This window comes from Grammomys surdaster, unplaced genomic scaffold, assembly GCF_004785775.1.
Source record: "Grammomys surdaster isolate TR1022 unplaced genomic scaffold, NIH_TR_1.0 375, whole genome shotgun sequence".
In the NCBI taxonomy this organism is placed as follows: domain Eukaryota; kingdom Metazoa; phylum Chordata; class Mammalia; order Rodentia; family Muridae; genus Grammomys; species Grammomys surdaster.
In genome coordinates, this window is record NW_021604794.1 from 1,566,992 (window position 1) to 1,591,310 (window position 24,319).

Sequence of the window (24,319 nt, forward strand, 5' to 3'; positions counted from 1 at the left end):
AGAGAGAGAGAGAGAGAGAGAGAGAGAGAGAGAGAGAGAGAGAGAGAATACAGACATGGGAATGTCTGCCAGTTACCCACTCCACACAGGATTAATATCCAAAATAGATAATGAACTCAAAGACTAAGCAGCCTAATAAAAATTGAGCAAATCGGGGACTGTAGAGATGGCTCAGTCATTAAGAGCATGAACTGTTCTTCTAGATGTCCTGAGTTCAATTCCCAGCAACCACAACCATCTATTGTGGCTCACAACCATCTGTAATGGGATCTAATGCCCTCTTTCAGTGTCTGAAGACAGCTACAGTGACTCATATAGATTAACTAACTAACTAACTAACTAACTAACTAACTAACTAACTAAATCTTTAAAAAAAATTGAGCAAATGATCTGAGTAGACACTTCTCCAGAAAAGAACTCTAATCTGATAATACACAAACAATGTTCAACATGTCTGGAAATGCAGATCAAATCTACAAGGGACTGCAAAATATTTCATGATTGGGTTAAGAGAGGATTCATGGCTAACCTCACTGGAGTGGCTGTTGGCTGGCAACACCTTTCCTTGCCCTGTGGGTCTCTCCTCACAATAGTTTGTTTGATTTCTTCAGAGTGGGGTCATAGGAAGAATGGGCAAAGAGAACAGTTTGTTCTTGCTGCATTCTATTCACTAGGGGGCAGCCTCCTACAATGTGTGGACACATGTGGACAATGATCTGAGGGTCAGAGAGAATGTTGCTGGGAGTTTAGACCTGGAATGAACAGACAGTGGTTTCTACTGGGTGATCTTCAGGTGTTGGTGGACATAGAACACAGATATATTTAGGGGTGATGATGACATGAGACAAATGAGCTATTGCTGAACAAAATTCCTAGCTAATATTCTCTTCTTCTCCTTCTCCTTCTCCTTCTTCTTCATCTTCTTCCTCCTCTTCTTCCTCTTCCTCCTCTTCCTCTTCCTCCTCTTCCTCCTTTTTAAAAAAGAGCTGTCTCATGTGGCACAGGCTAGCTAACATCTAACTCCCCAAGTTTTTGAGAATGACCTTGAACTTCTGATCCACCTGCTTCTACTTCTTGAGGGCTGGGGTTACAAGTAAGCCCCACCACATCTTGTTTATGCAGTGTTGGGAATTGAACATGAGGTTTTGTGTATGCTCTGTAAGCATGCTACCAACTGAGCTGCACCCCCATCCCAAGAATTAGTTTCTAAGCAACTCTTAGCATTTGCTCTGACAGTTATGATTCTGTGGCTGGGGGCCTGACAGGCTAAGTCAGTGTGTTCTGAGTACACACACACACATACACTCAGACACAGACACACAGACACACACACACAGAGGTTCATGAGGGTGCAGTAAATGGAGACAGTTCACTCTTGAAGTCTGGCACTTAGCAGGTCAGGTACCTTTGCTGATTAGGGGTGACTTTTAGTGAGCCACACACTACCTATCTTTCCTGCAGACTTGTCCTCCTTCCTGAACATGCTCCTCAGGAGCCTCTCTGTGGCATATGAGCCCCAGGCTCTTTGCATGATTAGAATTGAAGAAGTATTTGTGGTAGCTCATGAGTGATATCTTGAAGTATCCATGACACCAGCGTACCTTGAAGATGTCATTGCAAGACTGACTCTTAGTTAATGCATGACATATTCTGCAGTTCTTATGACCAAAAGAAAATCCATACCAATCCACGGGCCAGTGACCACTGAGATGGTGAACCCCTCACCTTTGAGCACCGTGAGAACACAAGTCCAGCTGAGCATCATCATAGAGAAATGGGACCGTGTCCACATGCTGTGTGGACAGCTGTATAAATCAACCCCTTGCTGCAAGCAAGAAGCATTTCAATATGCTTCATACCAAATTACTTTTGATTACAAAGCTTATCCAGGAGCTAAATGCAGATTACATCTAGGCTTGCTTCCCTTCAGCCAGCTGTTGAGGGTTTTAAAGTGCAAGGGTCCAGCATTTGTACAGCTCATTTTCTGCAAACTCAGTGATGCACCGTATTTAAGCAGGCATTTTGAGTGTGCTTTCCAGAGTTTGCAGTTTTCAGCAGCACAGCCGGGTGTTTAGGAGAGTGAAGACTGTAATGAGGCTGAAGTAGTTTGATGTGTTCACAGCTTTATGAAGGCGGTTGTATGGATAGTCGATACTCCAGGAAGACACATGCTGATTATCTCAGTATGATTAACACTGGCAACAAACAGGCTACCCTTCAAGAAGCAGTGCCTGTGGAGGAGTAAGATGCTGTCTGAAAACATGCAGGTAAATCATTCAGGATCTCACTGTTATAGAGAATTAGAGCACAGGGAGAGGTGAATCAGGCTGGGGAGATGGATTGCTGTACAAACTTCGTAACCTGAGTTCAGATCTGTAGGGCCCTAATGGAAAAAGAGCTGAACACTATGGCACTGCCTGTAATCCTGGAACTGGGAAAGCAAATGCAGGTAGATTACCAGAGTTGCCGTATGTGCAAATTCCAGGTTCTGTGAGAGAAGTTGTCTCAAAATATAAGATGGAGAGAGATTGAGGAAGAAACCCCACTGCTTGTTTTTCTGAAGTTAGCTTTTCATGTCTATATCATAAAATTTGAAGCTGTGGATTGTCACCCATGTTAGAAATCAAGGGGGTGGGTCAGGTTCATTAAATGTTCATTATCAAGTTCAAAAAGCTTGAAGCTACAAAGGAAAAGAGGCATTTGAGTATATGAAAAAAATTAAAACCTTTTATGTGGCAAATGGACTGCAGGCAGATAAGATATACCAGCATGAATGTTCTATGTGTTTTCACACATCTTTGAGAAGTAGCAAGTGATATAAGTTCATGTATGGCTGTTGGACTACTGATTAGCACATAAATTAATGAAATACGGTCACAGAGGTGACAAACCACCATGCTCAGTGTTTTCACTTTAAATTCAATTTTGTTGAAGTGCACAGTCGTCACAGTGACTACATTTAAGAACCAGTGTAATAAGTAACATCTGCTGCTTTTCTCAACATAATTAGGCAGTAAAGTTCTCACATTTATTTGTAATTTTAAGGAGCTCTTAATTCATAGTTGGTCATCATCTCTTTTATCTGGTATCTCTGTCAAACTCCTCATTACTTGTGAAAATGAAAGCCAGAGACAAGATCTATTGTCACGTAAGACCTGCATACACAGGTTAAAACTCGGCTGCTGTAACTGAACCTTTCTGTGTTTAACCCTTAAGCCCATTTCCTTGCATCTAATACATTACTGATCATTACTGACGCATGCTGTTCTCTTCTGTCTATTTCCCACTGCCTTCATTTCTTTTTGTGGCTTCATAAAACCTGTGCACATTACTGGAATGAAAATATGTATAGATCAGTGTAGTAAGAGTCTTTTAAAGCCTGCCTTAATTTTGAGAAATGAGTTTCTCTGTGGTGTTTTATAATGCTTTAGATGTAGTTTGATTTTATTTATCCTTGTCACTGTCTTCTTGCTCTTCAGATATCCTCTTCCTACTTTAATTTCCATTAACTTTTTTTTTAGATATCTATTTTTTCTTTTCTTCATGTATGTGGATGTTAGAGGACAATTTGTGAGACTCAGTTCTCTACTTCCACTGTGTGGCTCCCAAAGATAGAACTCAGGTATCACGCTTGCTGGCTGAGCATTCAGAAACCTTTTTATACGTTTTACATTTTAATGAAGACATTCCATTTGTGTCTATGAATCTGTGTAATTCTGCTTAAGGTGATGCTCTTGTTAGGAAACAAAACACTGTTAGCAATTACAAAGGTAAGTAAGAGTATTGAAAAATAGATATGTTAGATTTAATTTCCAAATAATCAACAGTTCATTATACATTAAAGAGATAGGGGGTGGTGTACATGTTGGTAATCACACACACATACACACATACACACACACACACATACACACACACACACAGACACAGACACACACGCACAGACACACACAAATATACATACATGTTGGCCTGGAGAGATGGCTCAATGGTTAAGAGGATTGACTGCTCTTCTAGAGGTCTTGAGTTCAATTCCCAGCAACTACTTGATGGTGGCTCACAGCCATCTGTGATGGAATGTGACGCTCTCTTCTGGTGTGTCTGAAGATAGCTACAATGTACTCATGCATAAAATAAATAAATCTTTAAAAAATATGCATACATGCATTTTTTTTTCTTGAGACAGGGTTTCACTATGTAGATCTAGCTGTCCTGCTTTTTTCAACATAATTTGGCAGTAAAATACTCATATTTATTTGTTATTTTAAGGAATTTTTAGATCAAGCTGGCCTTAAACTCACAGAGATCTCTGCCTACTCTGTGCTACCTCTGTGTTGGAATTAAAGGTGTGTACCACAATGCCTACTATAATTCACACACACACACACACACACGATATATATATATAATATACATATATAATGTGTATAATATATCATACATATATGATATATTTGTATATACATATGAATATATATTTTTAAAAAATGGTACATATGCTACCAGAATATAGTATAGAAGCCAGTAACTGGAGTCAGACCTGGTTCGACTTCAGCATATACTAACCTATCCTCATTGTAAAATGAGTGAATGGAGGCAGCTAATTTGTAAATTCCTCCCATATCTTTGTTTCCCCGTAGAGAAGTTTTTTTTGCTGTCTCACTGCTAGCTGCATTAAAGAGCAGAGGATGACAAGAAGTTGTGGAAATTCCAGAAAAGAAGTCATCAGAGAGAGTTTTAATTTTTGCTGCGATCCTTGGAAAGTTTGCTTATAATCTTTGAACTTTAACTTTCTTCAAGAGCCAGGAGTAAGGATATTAACTTCACCCTGCAGTTGTGAGTAGCTAGTGTAATCTTTAAATGATTTTTTTGTTAAAGTATTTTTAAGAACTGCATTATATGATCAAGTATCACGACCTAGAATGGAGAGCTCATTTTGACCCTAGGAAGAGAATTAGGAAACGAAGGGATGACAGACTTCATGCTCACCGACATGCAGCAGCTGGCTGTGCCAGTGATCACCAAATATCGGTGTGATGTAATCTCTATGTGTAAGTTTTAGAATTTGGACATTAAAACTTATCCATATCCAACCAGTAAGACCAGATTTTTCTGTGATAGGAAGGCATTATATTGTTCTAATGCAGTGAGATTAGATCAGTGAACTCATTATAACATTGCTGAAATCTTATAAGGCTGTTTTCATATAAATACATGAATTATATATTACCAATAAATACTTAAGTTGTTTAATAAGACACATGTTGGACTAACTGCCTACATGCCACCATGCTTCCTGCCACGATGATAGTAGACTAAACCTCTGAAACTATAAGCAAGCCCACCAATTAAATGGTTTCTATTATGAGAGTTGCCTTGGCTATGATGTCTCTTCACAGCAAGAGACAGAAATTGGCACTGGAAGGTAGAGTCATTGAGAGGTGGAACAGAGTTAGGTCACTAGAGGGTGTGCACTGGGAGGAGATACTGAGTCTGTAGCCTCTCCCTCTCTCTTTCACTTCCTGGTTTCTACAAGCAGTTCCTCCCCTCACATGCTCCCATCCTGATGAACCGCCTAAGCACAGGCTCAAATGCAGTGGAGTCCAGCAACCTGTGGACTGAAACTGCTGGAACAAAGAGCCAAGACTCAGATATTTTCGGTAAGGTTAGCAGGGAATGGACTGAAAGAGTTGGTGCGCACGATGCCCCATTCATTGTTTTCTTTCTAGTTCCTTCTAAAACTCCCAGTCGCCTTGTGAACTGTCATTCCAGGATGATTTCAAACAGCTTTCACTCGTTCTCTGGGAAAAGGACATTTATAAAGATCTGGCTACTTGGTCATGATCCTATCCTTCCTTGTCTCATGAGAAACTAGATGGTGAGTTGGGGAAGAACAATATGCTGTCACAAGTGGAACCCTTACGAAGCAGGCACAGCACAAAGCAACACAACACAACACCCACTACTTTCGAGCTCAATGATCCTGCCATTCTATCCCCAGTATCCCTTCCCATGGTTACTAGTGCTTTGTGGTAAAAGTATAGGAGATACTGAGGACAGAACCATTCCTTGAATGCTTAGTGTTTTAAAAATCAAGGTGGAGAAGGATGCCTGTTGTCTGTTGTGTGTAGGAATAATCACACAAGAGAGACAGGGTGGCCTGGTTTCTTGCTGGGGAGTGCTGCTTTTTAGGAACAGTGAGGACCCATCTGAGCAGGATAGCCTACCTTATCAGTTTGTACTATCCAGGCACAGGAGTTCCTCATGGGAGAGAGCCCTCTAACAAACCTGCTGGTTTGTCTGTTAGTTGAGAATTTAAAGCTCCATCAGAGGAGATTACAAACTAATGATAAAATTTCTGAAGGCAGATATACTTTAATCACTATTCCTGAGACTGGTGTTTAGAGCAATTAAGGAAATCTATGAAATAAGAATGTTAATCATGGGATGAATATTTGGCACTCAGATGCACTGTTATTAGTGATTGGGGCATGTGAACAGAGGATGTTAGGAGCAGTTTCATTACATGGAATCAAGAACCTAGAAAAATCAGAAATTTACACAGAAATGGGTTTTCCTCATTTAAAATATCTCTGACTTAACTGTTATCAAATTATGGATAAGCAAGAGTTGGAGATAAACAGCACCAAACCCCTTTTGCCCAGGAGCCCCAAACGGTAGTGAAAGGGAATGAGAAGAATGTCACAGTAGTATTCAATGTTTCAAAAGGCAAGATTGTTTCTTGTTTTTTTTTCTTTCTCCAAGGACCTATTAAAATGTTACTGGGACATTTTCTCATGCTAGCCTAAACATTTAATTAATTAATTAATTAATTAATTAATTAATAGATTTATGTATTTTTATTTTACATGTATGAGTATTCGCCTGCATGTGTACCTGTGCATTTATGCAGTGCCCAAGGAGGCCAGAAGAGGGCACCAGATCCCCTGGAACTGAGGTTGCAGATGTTTGTGAGCTACCCTGTGGGTGCTGGAAACCAAATCCAAGTCCCCTGGAAGAATAGCTAGTGCTCTTGACCACTGAGCTGTCTCACCAGCCCCATTTAGCCACTTTTTTATCCAACCCGATCTGGTTCCTTAACTATGTACACGAAACGATTTTATCACCTAATAAAAAAAATTCAGTTTTTAACTTCTTTGTGTGCATTTTGTACAAGTTCTAAGTCCATTACTTGATAAAATAATTACTCTTACTTCTTTTTTTATTTCATAGGGCATTGTCATAAATGTCTGGTAATGGTATTTGGTATACATTACCTGAAAAGGCTGGATCCTGGAAGAATATCAAGGCCCTCTAGATTCAGGAAGTGGGGTCTGAGTTCCCAAGCTACCAGTTCTGTTTGTTTTTCTTTGTTTTATTTTCTTCTTCTTTTTAAAAATTGATTAATTTATTTACTTATTTATCTATGTGCATCAGTGTTTTGCCTGGATGTATGTCCATGTGAGGTACCCTAGAGCTGGAGTTATGAGTGGTGACATGTGCCATGTGGGTACTGGGAATTGAAACCAGGTCCTCTGGAAGAGTAGCCAGTGCTTCTAACCACTGTGGCCCTTTTCCCTTCAGTTTTAATTTTTTTGTATTGTTCTATATTTTTTTATTTTTTCGAGGATGGGAGGGTGGTCTACAGTCCAGGTTGGCCTGAAACTCACTGTGGAGCCCAGTCTGACTTCAAACTTGAAGAAATCCCCCCTGCCTTTACCTCCCATGTCTTCAACATGCAACTCTGACTGACGTAGGTCTCACAGCAGAAGGGCAAGATTCTGACAACGTTATCCCAAAGGACTAGAAGGGAATATAAGAAAAATGTGAACCAGGGCTTTGAAAAATGTCACAAATAGTGTGTGAATGAAAATTTTTTTTTTTTAACAAAAGTGTGGCCCCACTGCCAAAGAGAGTGCTTGGGAAAGATGTCCATACAGAAAGATGTCTGATGTGCATACATACTGAATCACATGGAGAAACTAGATAGTCCAGGAAATAGCCTGACAGAAAATAGTCACCAGAACTTTTATTTAATTTAACTTTATTGTTTGTTGTTGAGTCAGGATCTCATGTACCCAAGGCTGGCCTTGAATACACCATGTAGCCAAGATTGGCATTTCAATCCTGATCTTTCTCTTCTCTCTACCTCCTAAATGCTGGGCTTATAGGCACTGGCCACCAGGATGGATTCTGTTGGGGGTGGAACCCAGGACTGTATGCACCCTAACAAGCATCCCCAGCTGAGCAATATCCTTGCTTACCATTTTTGAGATCCCCTCTGGTGGGGACCTGTTCTTTTCCAGTTTGTTCTCTTGATCATCCAGCAAAGTTAGGCATTCTTGGTAGTAAGAAAATGACTGACTTTCACTCACAGTATAAACTTTTGAAACTCAAATACCTAGCTGGGATACTTTAAAATTTTCTTTTCTTTTCTTTCTTTCCCTTTCTTTCTTTCTCTCTTTCTTTCTTTCTTTCTTTCTTTCTTTCTTTCTTTCTTTCTTTCTTATTTATTTATTTTGGTTTCAGTGTAATCAAGGTGTTGGAGAAGCTCACTGGATTTTCTCTCAAGGGGACCCCAGGAACTGAAGGAGATGGAAGGTACCTGTGGTTTGACAAATACAGTTGTGGGTCCTGTTTGGAACAATCACTCTTTGCAATCAATTTTCATGATCATGTGTAAGCCAATCAGTGTTTCAGCAACATACGGAAATAACAAAAACTGAGTAACCAGTTCTTCTGGAGCATTTGGAACCCTAGGGTTGAAGGCATTCTAGCTGTGCGGCCTTTTGTCCTTGTGTACATAGCAAATGAGGCTGATATTAATGGCCCTGGAAAGCTGCCCTTTGCATTTCACACTGAGTTCATCTGGTGCAAATAGAAAACCTTGAGGAGCCCTTCTTCCCAGAGGCACCATCTATTATGCAAACACAGAAAGCCATTTCCTTGCTCTGTCTGGCTCTGGAGGTCACTGCTATGTTGCTACATAGGTTAGCCCATATCCAGCTGAGCTAACCAGGCAGTCTGTGGCTATCAGAAAGATACAATGTCACTTTTGAAATCCAAGATGTCTTCAGATGGTCCATCTGTCCAGAATCTACTCCTCTACCCCATTTAGCCATTTTTTTTCTGATTCTGCCCCTTCTTCCAGTATCCTATGGGTTAGTGGGCCATCAGTGGTCACCACAACCATGTATATCTCCTCTGTGGAAGGATCCCTGCAGGCTGTCTTCTATCTAAGGAGCTTCCCGGTCAGCAATTCAACCTACTACCTCTGTGAGAATCAACCTAATATCCCTCATGGCTATATCTACCCTGTTCTTGTGTGCACTTATCACTTGAAGAGCAAGAAGGAGGGGCTGAGAGTATATCTCCGTGGGTAGAATGCTTGCCAAACTGCACAAAACCCTGGGCTTCATTCCCAGCAGCACATAAATCAGGGCAAGGTGAAAGTGGAACTTCAAGGTCATTCATGAGGCCAGCCTGGGCTACAATGAGACTCCACAAAAAAGAAACCACAAAATAGGATGCCAACACAACTACACTCAGGAGCAGCCAGTAAGCAGCCATTGGATTGTTTTTTTCCTAATATTAAATGCATATGGAGTGGAGTCTTACATGTGGTAACAGAAACCATGAAAGAAGAGATGGACTATTGCTATTATTAGATTCTTGTTGATTATTAGGTTCAGGGGTTTACTCTTTGCCAAATGGTGGAATTATTCCCTTTCCAGATTTATCCTTCTCTGAATCCTAGATAATTACTAATTTTTAAAAGTATTTTATTTTAAATTTTGTATTACTTTTAATGATATTTTGATTTTAATTACATTAGTAATTTTTTACTGATATACTAGTCAGGTCATGTTATATATTTACTTAGAGACAACACGATTCTCAGATTTCTCTGAATTTGTTCAACAATCCCTCAGGAATCTTTAAATAATTTTTACTAATCCTTTAAGATTTCCCTATAATGTACTTTGATCATATTCATTCTAACTCCTCCCAGATCCACCCTCAACGTCATACATACCACCGACTTCGTGTTCTATTTTATTTTATTTTAATTTTTTTTTTTTTTTTTGGTTTTTTGAGACAGGGTTTCTCTGTGTAGCCCTGGCTGTCCTGGAACTCACTCTGTAGACCAGGCTGGCCTTGAACTCAGAAATTCACCTGCTTCTGCCACCCAAGTGCTGGGGTTAAAGGCGTGCGCCGCCACCACCTGACTTCGTGTTCTGTTTTATAAAAGTATTGTTTGATAACTCCTCAAGTTCCACTGTGCTTCCCATACACTTTTGGCTGTGGAGCTGTTCACTGGAGCTTGATTGAAAACGCAGACTCCCCCTTCCCCAGAAGCCTTGCCTTGCGCTGTCCTTAGGATGTCTGTTAGAGGTGGGGCTCACGGACCCCTTCCCCACCCTGTGCTGGATCCTGCCTCGATTGGTCTTTCCCAGGCCTCGTGCTGACAATCGCAGCTGCTTTGAATTCACGTATGCAGCAGTTCTTTCCTGGCCAGAAGCACTGGACTGTGGAGCAGAATTTTCAAAATGTTCTGGAGTGGGAGAAAGAAGAAACTACCTGTGGTCACTCAGTCAAACAGATAAGAGTGTTCCAACTAAAAGCTGGGAACCTCAGAGCAGCTGCTTCAGTGTACTCAGAAGAACACAGAAAGGTTACAGGAAGCTGGGCATGGTGGTGCATGGCTCTGAGCCCAGCGTTCTGGAGGCCAAGGTAGAAGATTTTGAAGCCAGCTTGGGATGAAAAAAGAAGTTGCTTTCGTTGTGAACACACTTGCAGTGACTAAGGAAAAAAAAAGAGATTGTTTAAAATCTGTAGGGCAAAGGAAAGGAGGTTAGGGGAAGGATTGGGGGAGTGGGCAGTGAGCAGAATGTAAAATGAATACGTAAAAAACAGAAAAGCTGTAGTGCAATTACTGACACCACAATAACTGAGAAGGTGCCATGCTCCTCCAGCTCCTTCCGTCCCAGCTGTGGACCTCCTAAACCGAGTGACCTTGGGAAAGTTTCTGAATGTTCCTGAGCTTCAACAACCTCATTGTTTGGTCAATAGGTGAATCTCCTAGGGCTTCCATGAAGAGCAACTGTGTTAATGAACTCAAGAGCACTTTGTCAGTGCCATTTAAATGTCCTTATCCCAACATCTGTCACTTTTAGACACTGAGGATGTGGCTTAGTTAGTAGAGTGTCTGCCTAGCATTCACAAAGCCCTGGGTTAGATTCTCAGCACTGCATAAATGAGGTATAGTGGGGAACATTTATAACCCCAGCACTCAGGAGATGATGTCAGGAGATCACTAGCCTCACAGAAAATTTCAGACCAGCTTGGGCTACAGGAGATGTTATCTCAAGAGCAAACAACACACACACACACACACACACACACCCTACCACACACATATGTACACATACCACACACACATATACTACATGTACAAACATATACACATACAATTATACAAATACACACCTCATACACATACACACATACCACATGCACACATATCACACATGTAAAATATACAAACACAAACACCTACACTCATGTACATGCATACACACATATGGCATTTGCACACACTGCACATGTATGCACACAGATGCCATATTACTTGAAGACATGCTGTATTACATGTATTCCATATGCATATACAACACAAATGTACTTACATAAGTACACACACACCACACACATATATACACATACACACCATACCACACACATACACTGCACCATCCACACTACACACATACATACATACCATACACACATACCACACCACATACACATTACACTACAAACCTATACCACACCACACACACATACCATATACGTACACATATCACACATACCACACATACACCACACACATGTATGCCATATAAACATACAACAAACACATACAGACAAGTATATATCACACACATACATACACATATATACCACACCACAAACACATCACATTATACACACTATACACACACACCACACACATCATACACACATACGCAGAAATAAAATACTATACATACCACACACATATACACACACAATACACATACACTATACCATACACACACACACACACACCACATCACACATACATGTACACACATACACACCAGCAAACCACTAGACACATTTCTGCTGCTTGGTCTTTTTACTCTTGCATTTGTAAACTACATGATGATTCCCTGTCCAATCACTTCCTGGCTTATGCCTTTGAAGCACGGAGCAGTTAGATGTACACTCATGACAGTGTCTCCAGTGTCACAGCTGCCTCCTCTTCGGGCCACCAGAGTTCACAGACACCTTCAGGACTGAGGCTGGAGCCGGATGATCAGAAATAGCAAAGCGCACGGTCCTCTGCTGTCTCAGTATTTGGTGCATTCAGAGAGACTTAATCCCCAGCAGATGCCAGCCAGCTTCACTTTCAGATTAGCCTGGAGAAAGCTGCTGGGACGCTTCCAGCTCAGCGTGCTACTTTTCCTCGATGATCTCTCCTCACCCTTTCCATTTGCTCCATAATCTCAGGAGTGAAGTGAGCCCTTCAAATGCATGGCTTCAATGGCAAAATGGTCTAAAATGGAAGTATTGGGGATAAATAAGGCTTTGGGGGACAGATGGGACGTCCTTAAGACTTTTGTTCCAAAACAATCCAAACCCTATCCAAAACCACTAGTTTTCTTTTGAGAGTATCCATCTTCCCTGAAAAGATAGGCAAGACGGAAGGGTTAGGAGTGGACAGAGTAGTCCCATGCCTCTTTGAAGGGTGTGATCTCACCACAGTGCGTGCGTGTGTGTGTGTGTGTGTGTGTGTGTGTGTGTGTGTGTAGGGTGTTGGGCATTCTCTTCTATTGCTCTCTGCCTTGTTTCTTGTGAGCTTGTGTTTTAGCTAGGCTGAGAGAAGTCCCGGTGATCCTGTCTTGGCTTCTAACAGCACCAGTGTCACAGGCATCTGAGAAACCACACCTGGCTTGTCACATGAGTGCCAGCATCCAAACTCAGCAAGTGCTCTCAGTCACTGAGCGTCTCTTCAGCATCCACAGTATGTTCCTGACATTGCCACACACACTGTGTCCCCATGTGAAGCCATTATGATAAAACCACACTCTAATGGGGAAAATCGAATGAGTAAGGTACGGACACAAGTGGTAACCATTCTTAAGCTGACAAAGATCTGGCAACAAATCCATTAATTTAATGGAATAAAAAATCAGAAGCTTTTATGTAGGGAGACATACTTTTAAAGTAAAGATCAGAGTAGAAGTTAATGTGAGACAATAAATGTAATAATTTTTAAAATTTTATTCAATTTTTTTGTTTTCAGTATTCTTTTTTTTAATGTTTCTTTTATTTTATTTAATTCATTTTGTTTTGTTGCTGCTATTGTTGTTTTCTGAGACAGAGTTTCTCTGTGTAGCCCTGGCTGTCCTGGAACTCGATCTGTAGATCAGGCTGACCTTGAACTCAGAGATCCTTCTGCTTCTGCCTCCGGTGGGCTGGGATTAAAGGTGAACACCACCGTGCCTGGCTCATAAAACATAAAATCCCCCCTCTTGAACAGTGTTAAACAATTTATAATCTGAGACACTGGGTCAATTTAAAGAACAACAGCTCACTTGCCAATCTGCCCTACTCCCATATTTCTTTCTTTCTGACAGTCTCACATAGCCTAGGCTGTTCTCGAACTCACGGTGTAGCTGAGGATGTACTTTCAGTTTCGGATCCTCCTTTGTCTATTTTCCGCTGGGATTGCAGATGTGCTCCACTGTGCCTGAGTTTAGGCAATGCTGGAGATTAAGTCCGGGGTTTGCACGTGTTAAGCAAGCACTCTGTCAAATGAACTACACGCCACCAGGGCATCCAGTAAATTTTTTTTGTTTTTGTTTTGTTTTTTTGTTTTTTTGTTTTTTTAACAAAGGCATCTTATCCATGAGGAGGTGGCTCCCAAGGTTTAGGGAGGAGTGTGTGAGTAAAGCTGAGTTCTGTTTTCTGCTCCACTGGGAGTTTATATAGTGGACATGGAAATGAATAAGCTATGTTGGAGGAAAGAGGAGGTGAGGGTCACAGGCTAGCAGTGTGGGAGGGAAACTGCGGCAGAGGTGATGAAAGGCAGATCTGAAAATACAAAACAGGGAATCCAGCGGAGAGACGTGAACACGGGACTGTGGGATGACCTGGCCACTGGAGCCCTTGGCTCAGCGGGGAAGTGGCTGGACACTGTGATGGTGAAGGACAGGTGGGCAGAGGTTTCGACGGTGACCTCATAGCAGGCGCCTCTGGGTCTTTCGTCACTTCCTGGGCCAAGAGGCGAGGAGTTATCTCAGCACGCGCTGATCCTGCAGCGGGAGCCTTTTGCACTTCATTCTGTTCCTACCTTTGATCCAGGAGATTAGTGTGTTCTTCATCACATTCTCTGTGAGAAGGGTGGGGACAGACGGGATTTGGAAGAGTCCTGGGGGATCTGTCAGAGGCTATACTTGGAGGCAGAGGGCATCCAACCCTAGCTCTCCCCCTGATAATCAAGAGAAACTCCCGTAGAAAGCGAAGGCAGGTTAACATTTGGAGATGGGACCCACACCAGACATTTGGCCCTGTTCGCGTGGCTCACAGTGCATTTTTTTTTGTGTTACCAGGCTCTCTTGGTCTTTGTGGGAGGCTACTTCTCAGATAGCTACAAAGTTAACATACAGCTTAGATGATCAAACGTCAGGTCCGCCAGGATCTTGTAACCACAGGCTGTGAGTCTTCTCACTTCTATGATTTTGTACAGAGTGCAAAATGAACCAAGGAGGTCTTTGTTTATATCGTGTCTATGGTACCATCATGAGAGAGGTCGCCTTTGAAACTGCATGGGTGGATTCTGTACTTGGTAAAGTAGAAGAGGTTTTGGCACTGTACCAGCGATTTTCTTTGATAATGCAAGCAAATGTCTGATAAAAACAACCAGAGGAAAGGTGGAACAGGAACATGAAGCAACTGGTCCGGTTTTATCCATAGCCAGGAAGCAGAGAGATGAACACGGGTGCTCAGCTCACTCTCTTCTTATTCAGTCTTGCTCCTCAGTCTATGGAGCGGTGCCACCCACAGGTAGGGTGGGGGTTTCTACCTTCATGGATCCAGTCTAGAGACTCAATCACATAAATGTTCAGAGGCCTGTCTCCAGGGTGTCTCTAGATCCTGTCAAGTTGACAGTTAAGATTAACCGTTATGAGTACCAAGAATAGATGCTAAATCTGGCCTGGTCCTGACTGGCCCCTAAATCTGGCCTGGTCCTGACTGGCCCCATTGGCTGCTTGGTCAATATTTTATTTCCTCTTCATCTTGAGAACTGGGGTGCTGTTGCTGCTGATGTTAATCTGTAGTGTTATGAGTGATGCCCCATGGTTAAAAGGTCAGGTAAATATCAGCTTTCATGTTGAATCAGGGTTGGAGTGTGTACTTTTTCTGTTGCTGGGATAAAACACTATATTCATGGCAACTTATAAAGGATGGGTTTGTTTTGGGCTTATGGCTCCAGAAAGGAGTCTGTTACCATTATGACAGGGAGGTGTGGCAGCGAGTAGCAGACATAGTGGCTGGAGAGGGAGCTGAGGGTTTACATCTCAGAATGAACGCAGGAAGAAGAGAGTACGCTCAAAAGAGTGTTCTCAAAGCTCATCTACAGTGATATACTTCTTCCATTAAGGCCACCATCTAATAAGCCTTCCCAAACAGCATCACCGACTGGAGAATGATTATTCAAATGCCTAAGGATATGGCGGACATTTCATTCAGATCACCTCAGACTCTAGGTCTTTGAGTCAGTCCTGTCTAGCCTTAAAGTTAGGGCATCCCGGAGTCAGATGTGACTGAGTATCCCCTGTGGCAGACTCAGATACACTCAGTTTCTAGGGAAATCCATTTTCAGACTCCACCATTAGCTCCAGACAGGGGCCCTCCCTGCAGATGTGGTAGGGCCAGGCCGACCAACTTGTGCAAAAGAAGTTCCACTTCACATTAGTTTATAGATGGAACAAAATGCTTGAGCAGTTTGTTCTTAGATTCAGTAGATCAAAACCTTAGAAGAGTAAACTCAAAGGGGAATGTATGATTTATAGTTGAATAGGCAGTTTGCTTTTGTTGAGAGGCTAAGTAAAAATTAACACTTATGGGGAAATTGCTTTTGTACTTGAGAAAAGAGGGAAAAAAAAGTAAAAAGAGAGAAAAAAAGAGACACTTCACTATTGGCTTTAGTTTTCCTAAGGGCAGGGATTCAAGTCAACATAGAATCAAGAATTTCCTATAGGTGGACTTCAGGCAGAACTCCACTTTTTATTCATTTTTCATCTAATTCCTTATGGAATGAGGGTGTACAGGGGTTCCACCATGTGTCCCACATTCCTCTAGGCCAGCAGTTCTCAACCCAGGGAGTCACAATCACTTTGGGGGGTCATATACCATACATGTTACACATCAGATATTTACATTACGATTAATAACAGTAGCAAAACTACAGTTATAGAGTAGCATTGAAATAATTTTAGCACAACACGAAGAACTGTATTAAAAGGTCAAAGCATCAGGAAGGTTGAGAACCACTGCCCTCAGCTCTGGCTGCTGCCCTTGTAGAGCTCACTGTCCATGTGAGAGTGACCAATACTTGTGGGACAGCCACATCACATGCTAACGTCAGGCATGACAGAGTGCTAGGTCCCGGGTTTGGAAGAGTTCTTGGAATGAACTTTGAAGGTAAAGGGCACACAAATTTGTCAGCAAAAGAGGGTAGATGCTTCGGAAGAATTTGTACTAAAATTAGAGCAATATGAGGAAGACTTGAATGTCCCCTGGGCAAGGATATTGAGTTAGTGGATGATACGTCCTGTATTTCAGTACGATAAATTCTGTATCGTGTTTTAAATGACGAATGTCATATGATATCAATTTTTAAAAAGATTAATTTTTATTTTTAATTATATGTCTGTGTGTATGTGCAGGTATGTGCAGGTGTCCATGAAGGCCAGAAGAGGTTGAGAGCCGCCCCAATACAAGTGCTGAGAACTGAACTCTGGTCCTCTGGAAGAACAGCTGGGACTCTTAGCCACTGAGCCATCTCTCCAGTCACCTTAAACTACAATTTTTAAAAAGAGTCACTGGGGATTGTGAAGGTCCCTTTGCAAGAAGAGGGAACAGGAGGCAGTGTTAGCAGACAGAAAGAACCATCAGGAAAGTACAACAATGCTATCCACCCCATACAACAGGTGGTCCCCTCTGATGAGCAGCTGACACAATTTCTTCTTCTTCTGAGTGGATGGTCTCCAAGCTTTATTGGTTCTGTGACTGAACCTTGGCTGAGCCATCCATGGGGTATGTGGTAGAGAAACTGAATTGGAGGCTGGGGAAGATGGCTCAATTGGTAAAATTCTTGCTTGTGTAAGCATGAAGACCTGAATTTAGATCCACAGATCCCACATTAAAAAAATATCTAGACAGAGAGGTGCACATCTATAACCCCAGTGCAGGGAAGATAGAGACAGGAGGATTCGAGGAACCTGCTAGCCAGCCAGTCTAGCTGAATCTAGGCTCAGTGAAACCCCGAGTCAATAAGTAAGATGAAGAGTGATTGAGGAAGACACCAGACATCAATCTCTGGCATCCTCTACACATCATACACATAGATGAATGAGCATGTAATATACACACACACATAGAAACATACACAGAGAAATGCACACAGACACAGATAGACACATATACACACATACAGACACACAAACACACAGACACATACACATAGGCACACACACACACACACACACACACACACACACACACACACAGAGACACACACATAGACATACACCCAGACACATACCCAGACACAGACACTCACACAGACACATACACTGTTGGGCCCCATTTCTGCCCTGGTTTGGGTCTTGTGGACAAACCTGAGCCTGGCTCGAGTTTCTGCAGCCTTGTGGGAGAGCCTAAGTCTGGCTCAAGTTTGAGACCTGTCTTAGTTACTTCCGTACTGGACTGACTCAACAGGACCTGTTTAGCCCTGCCTCTGCTCTGCTGTTGCTGATGTAGAACTTTCCAATTGGCCCTGTCAGTCATCTGTCATCTCACCCCACCAAAATTCCTCCTCCTTATTCTCCAAGTTTATATAAACAAGAGATTGTTACATTAAAGTTGAGTTCCTGCCTCGACAAACTCCTGGCTGGGTGTGTTTCTTTGGGTCGACACTCACCATCCCTCTCAGCCCCAGAGAGACCCTGCTGGACCGGGATCTTTCTCCTTTTGCCTGGACCTACTGGTGGCAAGGAGCCCCCCCCACAAACACATATACAAACATACATACATACATATATGCATACATACATACACATAGACACCCAGATACACACCCAGACACATATCCAGACACAGACACATACACAGACACACACATAGGCATACATACAAATATTACATATATACACACAGACACACAGTCAGATAGACAGACATACACAGACACACACAGATATACACATAGACACACACAGACACAAACACACACACAGACGCACACAGAGACACATACGTAGACACACACACAGATACACACAGGCACATGCACACAGACATATGCACACAAACACACAGACATATATACACACACAGACATAGACACACACACACACATACGCACATATACACACAAACACCACAAAAATCAAAAGCTCCCCTGCAGTGGGCTTAGATGTGCACAGCCACCCATGTGTTCAGATCTGATTCTTTAGACTCGGGGCAGGGAGTGGCTGTTTTGAGCCTCTAAAATGTCAGCATATTTGACAGACACCGTGTGCTGAGTGATGGAGGCTCACTTGGTGAAGCTTGAGTCTCTGGGACTGCTGCCCTTTCATTTAACGATCTTGGAAAATCACAACATACATGACTGAGATCCACCCAAGGCATAACAGTACTGTATTTGTGGGTATCCAACCCTCCCTTCCTCTAACTCATCAACCATCTTAACCCTTCTCTGGACTAAACTCACTCTATCCATGCCCCACTGATGAAAGACATGCAAAGGCTTCCACTGAACAATCAAATGTCAAGAGAACAAAACACAGGACCTGCCACACAGACAGGCAAGCATGTCACAAATACCTGCCATTAATCACAACACCTTAAGAAATAAACATTCGTGGGATTGAATGGCAGCCTGTTTTATGACAGTGCGTGGAATTTTCTCATGGCTTACAAAAGTGTGGAGACTAAATTTGGGGGCATCTCTCTGGAGGCAGCTGGTCACACTCAATTTAAAAGTGGGTCAGAGTGAGTGAATGAGATAGTGTTAACACTGATGACTAACCCACAGATCTGAGGTGACTGTTTGCTAAGGATAATGTATTCTTCCACAAAGGTCAACCACAGCAACCTTGGCGTGCCTACAAGAAAGCAACACAATATAAATGAAGCTACCTGTAGATAAGTATGTTAATAATGTCTAGGGAAAATCATGTCTAGGGAAAACATTCTGTTTTGATATTGGGAGATGTCGAAATACCAGGAGTGTGGGAGAAGGGCTCGGAGGGAGGATATGTAGTGTGGGCTATGCTGAATTTATACTCACCAAGTGCCATTTGCTTCTTCTAAACCTGGCTCTACATGTGCCTGTGCTGGGGGTGGAAGAGAAGGTGTCTGATAGCCTGCATGTTGATTCCGAGCCACCCAGTTCAAATATCCCTATTGCAAATTGTTACCTTGAAATCCAGATTCAATTGAACTTGTTCATGTTAGTGCTAGTTGGTTTTGTAGTCTCTGAATCACTTGGCCCTTTCTCATGAGCTCCCAGTCTGTGGGGAATCAGATGACTTTAGATTTACCTACAAACAGTATTTTAGTTGACACAAACCATTCTAAATCTGAGGTTTGGTTTATTTAAAGTTCTACTTCATATCAGGTGAACACGCTGTCTTCCATGTTGCTCAGAGCACACCTGGGATACCTTCTTCTTCACTGTGGGTATACCTTTTGTGTACTGTAGAACTGGTTTTGTTGTTAAGATTATTTGATGTCATTTTCTCAGAGGTGAGATGATGGTAGCAGTATCTGTCCTAGACATTGCTGTCATCAGACTCTTGCCATAAATAAATGTATCAATCTTGTTGTTCCTGGAATCTGAAGTGGCTGACTTCAAGTAGGGACAATGACTGGAGATCTTTAAGTACCATTTAGCCGTGTGAAATAGGACATTGCAAACACAGAGAGTAAGATGCTTAAAGGAGAGGGATACAAGGCAGAAGTGCCTAGATTTTTATTCTGTTTGTAGCTACCTTGTAGGACCAAGTGAAAAATCGATGCAAAATCAGTTTCTAGTATATAGGGCCAAGAGGTAGAGTGGGGTTCTTCAAGGCAGAGTTGCACTTGAGTCTTAATAATAGTATATGGGCTGGGAGATGGCTCAGTGTGTAAAAGAGCTTATCCCACAAGCATGAGGACATGAGTCCAGATCCCCACAACCCATGTAAAAGACAGACACTTAGCTTGAACTTCTGTAATCCTAACATTCCTAAGTGGAGATAGGAAGTAGAGACAGGAGAATCCCTGGCAAGTTTCAGGTCATCTCTCTTGGCATGTACATCAGTGAACAAAAGAGACACTTTTTTTTTAAATTGGATATTTTACTTACATTTCAAATGTTATCCCCTTTCCCAGTTTCCCCTCTGTAAACCCCCATCCCATCCCCACTTACCCTATGAGGATGCTCCCCCACCCACCTACCCACTCCCTCCTCATCACCCTAGCATTCCTCTACACTGGTGCATCAAGCCTTCACAGGACCAAGGGCCTCCTCTCTCATTGATGACAGATAAGGCCCCTTTAGCTCCTTCAGTTCTCCCCTAACTCCTCCATGGGAGGAGGGACCATGGGGTCCCTGTGCTCAGTTCGATGGTTGGTTACGAGCATCTCCATCTGTATTAGTCAGGATCTGGCAGAGCCTCTCAGGAAACAGCAGTATCAGCAAGCACTTCTTGGCATCCTCAATAGTGTCTGGATTTGATGTCTGCATGTGGGATGGATCCTCAGGTGGGGCAGTCTCTGGATGGCCTTTCCTTCAGTCTCTGATCCACTCTTTGTCCCTGTATTTCCTTTAGACAGGACCAATTCTGGGTTAAAATTTTGGAGATGGATGGGTGGTCCCATCCCTCAACAGGAGGGCCATGCCTGACCTCTGGATATGGCAGAGACACTGTTTTAAACAAATGGAAAGAGAGGATGTATATCTACAGTTGTCCTCTGACCTCCACATGCCATGGTATGCATGTGCCCCAATATGTATGTATGTATGTATGTATGTATGTATGTATGAATGTATATATGTATCTCATATATAAATTTTGGTGGTTTTGAAGTTTCATTGTTCAAAGAATATAACATATATCTAAATTTAAGTGATTAAATATAGATAGTTGGGTGTGGTGGTGCAAACCTTTAATCCCAGCCAAGACAGGAGGATCACTTTGAGATGACAGTTTTGCCTACATACACGAGTTTCAGGACAGCCAGGGCTCCATAGGAGAGAGACTTTATCACAAAACAAAACTAAAACAAAAAAAATTACATATAAATTGTTTTGATATATTTATCACTTTAAAGTAGAGTTGGAGTTTATTAAGAGATTTTTAAGTGCTACAATAAAGAGAAAGGTTTAAGAAGGAAAGCAATCACACTGGAAAATAGGGGTGTGGGCTTCTGGGCAGAAAGTCACCTTAGTGTAAATGAGGTGTGGCCTTCTCAGAAGAGAGTCACTTGATGTAGTTTTTAAAAAAGACTTATTTAATAAAATATATGTTTAAAATAAATAAAAGATTTTATTTTGTGTGGTGAGTGTTCGCCTACATGTATGTCTGTGAGTGCAGACATGTGAGTGCAGTGCTCATGGAGACCTGAAGAGGGCATCAGATTCCACAGAACTGGAGTCAACAGATGCCTGTGAGTCACCATGAGGGTGCTGAGAATTGAACCCCAATCCTCAGCAACAGCAGCCAGTGCTCCTAAATGCAGAACCATATCTCCAGGACTCCAGTTTTAAAGCAGAACATGAACTCTCTCCTCCTCCGCACCCTCACCCCGCCATCCCATGTAATCCTTCCAGAATTGCTGTGAAGTAGAACTTAGTACCTCATCTTTAAGATGTCTGTGTTATCCAGCTTTCTGCCATTATAACAAAATATCTGAGATAATTTTTTTAAAAAGATTTATTTATGTTATATATGTGAATACATTGTCACTATCTTCAGACACTCCAGAAGAGGGCATCAGATCCCATTACAGATGGTTGTAAGCCACAATGTGGTTGCTGGGAATTGAACTCAGAACCTCTGGAAGAGCAGTCAGTGTTCTTAACCGCTGAGCCATCTCTCCAGCCCCAATATCTGACATAATTATGAAAATAAAAGTTTTATTTCTTTTCTCAGTTTGCGGAGTTTTATTTTGATTGCTTTGCTTCATGGGTTTAGTCTCTGGAGAGGCACACATTACTGAGAGAACACTTGACAAAGTAAAATGATGTACATCAAAAGCAGGGGTGGGGTGGGGCTGGTTTACTAGAGGGCTCGTTTGAGAAAGATGCATGCCCGGTGAGCCTGGAGAACCTGAGTTTGATTCTCAGAACCTGCATAAAGATAGAATGAGAGAACTGACTCCACAAAGTTTTCCTCTGGCCTCTAAACCTGCTCTATGACCCCTCCATACTAATAATAAAATAAATAAACAATAAAACCCCAGGGAGCAGAAAGAGAGAGGAAAGGGAAGGGTCTTACAGGTTTCCTAATGACCTCAGGACCTTCAACTAGGCTTCACCTCTTAGAGAGTACACCACCACCACATAGCACCAGGCTGGGCATCAAGTCTTTAACACATGGTTCTTTGGGGGTGGGGTGACATTCATTATCCAAGCCAGAGCAATGAGGAAACTGATGCTGACAGAGGTTAACTAACTTGCCTGTTCTGTGGCAGCACTGAGATTAGCTCCCAGAGTTGCCTGACTCCAAAGCCATGGTATTTAATCCCCAGGCTCTCCAAATAACAACTGGTTATTTGTGTTGGAGTCTAGGTCACAGTCCAGCAGCAAGCAGCACTTAGAAGCCAGATTTGTAGATTTCTCTTCATTTGCTAATACTCTCCCAGTTTGCTGCTCCACCCTGAGACACACATTAACTGTTGGCTGCTGATTGCTCAATATTTACTTTAAAATACTGTAAATCTAATTTTCTAAAAACTTGATTTGGTCACACTTTGTATGAAGTGAGCTCTTACTACCCTTTTATATTTATTATCACTACCACTACTATTCTTATTTTTGGACAGAGTCACATATCGACCAAGGTGGTCTCAAGCTTCCTCTGTAGCCAAGGATGACCTTGAACTTCTATTCTGCCTCCAAGTCCTGAGTGTTGAGATTGCAGGCAAGTGCCACCATGCCTGGTTCTGTGGTGCTGAGGTTCTTTCCCAGAGCTTCCTATATGGCAGACAAGCAATATACTAACTGAGCTACGTTCTTGTTTCTCTTGTATTTATTTTAAAATCAAGTTTTTATACCCAAACTCAATCTCTTGGCATTGTCCTTCCTATTACAAGACTTCACAGGGAGGCAAAGCATAAAATTTAGTGGGAACTCAGAGATGTTTAGAGCCACCCAAGGGAAGATCAGAGCCCCAGCCTAGAGTGCATCTAAGATACTTAGCTTCCTGAGTTTGCCAGCTAAGATTGTCTGAGAAATGGCTCATAACCAGATGATCCAAGAACGTTAGATCTTCAGGAAAGGAGAAATGAGAAATTGAGAAAGTTGTTGATTTTAATCAGTCTTCATGCAAAGGGTGTGTTAATACTGGCAGGCAAAAAGTCAACACACTATATAGGAGTCTAAAGTCTAAAATCTTAGTTGATAGTTAAAAGAGACAAAGCGATGTTGGACTCAGGGCAGTCAACTCTTGTGTATAGCACAGGATAGTGGCATACAGAGGAGCAGCTGTGGTGGTTTGATTGAGAAGCGTCCCCCAAAGGGTCACTTGTATACTGACTGGACTGCCATGTTTGCTGTGAGCAGATTCCGAAGACAGAGATCTCTCTTTTCTCTTTTCTTATGATTCCAGCCCAAGCCCAGACCCTGACTTTTCCTTGTTAGAGCACGCAGGTCCTTTGGGTCCTGAGCAGAGGAGGTTTGTTAACATAGCAAAATCATATTCATACCGCCTTGCTTCATACCAGGACATGGGGTAAAGGGAGAGACTGACAACTCTAATGTCTTCTAGGCCACATA